This window comes from Grammomys surdaster, unplaced genomic scaffold, assembly GCF_004785775.1.
Source record: "Grammomys surdaster isolate TR1022 unplaced genomic scaffold, NIH_TR_1.0 126568, whole genome shotgun sequence".
Lineage (NCBI taxonomy): Eukaryota > Metazoa > Chordata > Mammalia > Rodentia > Muridae > Grammomys > Grammomys surdaster.
In genome coordinates this window covers 24,665-26,665 of record NW_021621359.1, presented here as the reverse complement: position 1 = coordinate 26,665, position 2,001 = coordinate 24,665, and the positions used below count along the sequence as shown (strand labels likewise).

Genomic DNA, 2,001 nt, shown 5'->3' with positions numbered 1-2,001 from the left:
CAGGGACCCTAGGGCCCAAATCCCCGCAACTCTCTATTTGTGTAACGAGGGGTTCGGGGCTATAAGAATTCTTCCCAGAGGAGCGAACCCCTCAATTTTCAGCTTGGAAGGTAGTTTAAAATCATGGCAGCCCTCCCAGTGGAGCAAACCCCGCCAGTTTGCCAGCAATGTCTGAATCTCGGGACGCTCGCACCGATGCCCAAACATTCCTGGTCCCGGGGTCTTCTGACTCGGGAATCTCGCGACTCGACTCGCAGAGCGCCCTTGAAGACCGTGGGGGCCCAAGTGCGTGGCGAACCCCGAAATTCAGATGGAAGACGGGGTCAAAATAAAGGAGCCCTGAGCAGAGTTAATGGAGCCACTCTGCTCCCGAAGGCCAGGGTGCGCGTGTGCAGCCCGAACCCCGCATCATAGCCGGGAACACCCCCCCCCCAAAAAAAAATCCTCAGGATTCAAGCAGATAGAACCCGCGACCCTCCACCGCCGCCCCACCCCCACCCCGGCGTCTGGAAGCCCCGGCTCGCTCGAGCCGGCGTCCGTCGGCGGTCCCCATCCCTTAACTTCGACGGTAGCGCGGAGAGCCGCGTCCCTGTTCCCCGGGAGCCCACACTCACCTGCGCGGCCATCACCTGCTGTCGCTCGGCAATCAGGCTGCACTTCTTGCACTGGCAGTCCCGCCACATGCAGAAACGCTTGTGGCCCTTGAGCGGCGACGCGTAGCCGTGGTTCCTGCAGCGAGCGCATTTCGGCAGCCTCGGGGACTTCTTGCTTCCAGAGCCCAGGCCCGACGGCCCGGAGCCCGAGGCACCTCCGCTTCCCCCCGCGCTGGAGCCCCCAGCCGCTCCGGCCATCACCCCAGCAGCTTTGCTGTAGCCTCCGGCTTTGCCCTGCGGCGGGGCCCCGGGAGCGTGAGGAACCTCCGTCGGTGTAGAGGGCTTGCCGAATGCGTCGTCGTTAGGCATGGAGCTTCGTCTCCTGCTCAAGGATCCACCCAGCCGGCTGCTTAGCTCCCTAGAAGGAGTGCAGGAGGCGGGCGCGCCGCAGCTCGACCTGTAGTCCAAATGAAGAGCTCGGGGAGTGGGTGGGGGGTTGTACCTTTTTTTTTTTCCTTTTGGCCCGCCTAGTGCAGGACTTTTGGATACTTTTCAGAACCTTCCGAGGATTGCGTGGGCGGGAGAGGGCGCTACGCGGCGTAGCCACGCCCACTGTCCCCCCAACTCCATCCACTGCGCTTCTTCTGAGCGCAAAAGCTTGCACCAGCTGCAAAATTGCTACAAACCACCGCCGCCGCCGGGTGCAGAGCACCAGCACGAGCTACCTCTGAGCGCCCAACTACTAGGAATTGAGCTGAGCCACGCTGATTGCTTTGGAGGAGGTGCAGACCACCCTGTGTGGTCGACTAGCTAGCTCCCTTCCCTCACCGCTATCCCCCCAGGGAGGCCTACTGGATAACTGAGACTGGCAGCAATTTTCCCCCTACCCCACCCCCACCCGCTCGTAAGAGTGAGACAGGAGACTGAAAGTCCAAGAAATTATGTTTTTGCCAAAGATCCTCGTCCATGGGGCTCAAACGCCCCAAAAGTTAAAGGCCTGCGCTTTCTGCCTCCCACACCCCTGTTTATTTGCTCTCAGGATTTCTACCACCTGACTCCAGATAGATAAATGTCACATTAGGTGGTTCAGCTCTAGTCTACATTGCTTTTCGCTGTAGGTGCTTTTGCCTTTGAAGCAGCTTCCGTTAGGACTTTGCAAGCATATGTGTCTCAGGCATTTCAAAACTGAATTTGGCCAGTCTATGGCCACGGAATGAGTTCCTGGCCGTTTAGAGTTATAGAGACCCTGTTTTGAAATAAATAAGTAAATAGATAAATAAATGGGGGGAAAACCCACACACACACAGAGAGAGAGAGAGAGAGGGAGAGGGAGAGGGAGAGGGAGAGGGAGAGGGAGAGACAGAGAGAGAGAGAGAGAGAGAGAGAGAGAGAGAGAGAGAGAGAGAGA

General features: G+C 58.3%; 1 pseudogene; it reads right to left on the bottom strand.

Annotated features, from left to right (window-relative positions):
- Window positions 1-452: 452 nt before the first annotated feature.
- Window positions 453-962, bottom strand: LOC114615100 (annotated as a pseudogene).
- Window positions 963-2,001: the final 1,039 nt, after the last annotated feature.